This window comes from Polyodon spathula, chromosome 9 (assembly GCF_017654505.1).
Source record: "Polyodon spathula isolate WHYD16114869_AA chromosome 9, ASM1765450v1, whole genome shotgun sequence".
In the NCBI taxonomy this organism is placed as follows: Eukaryota; Metazoa; Chordata; class Actinopteri; order Acipenseriformes; family Polyodontidae; genus Polyodon; species Polyodon spathula.
Window position 1 is genome coordinate 39,488,789 of NC_054542.1, and position 277 is coordinate 39,489,065.

Consider the following 277-nt stretch of genomic DNA (forward strand, 5'->3'; position numbering starts at 1 on the left):
TACAAAAAACAAAGCTTTCCAAAACACACACAATAACAGAATTCTTCAGTTGTATGCATAGACTTCCGACAGTAGAATATTGTCAGTCTTACTTCAGCAGCACAATCAATACTGGAGACATCTGAAGTGGTTTAACTCCAATATTTACGTGCTGCTAAAGCACAGCCAACTTAATCATTTTTTTTGCACTTTTAAATATTGACCAAATTAAGTCTTTGTTCCAGACACAGGTTATTCATTTTTTCATCTGTCAGGCTGGAGTGAGAATCCTTGTATT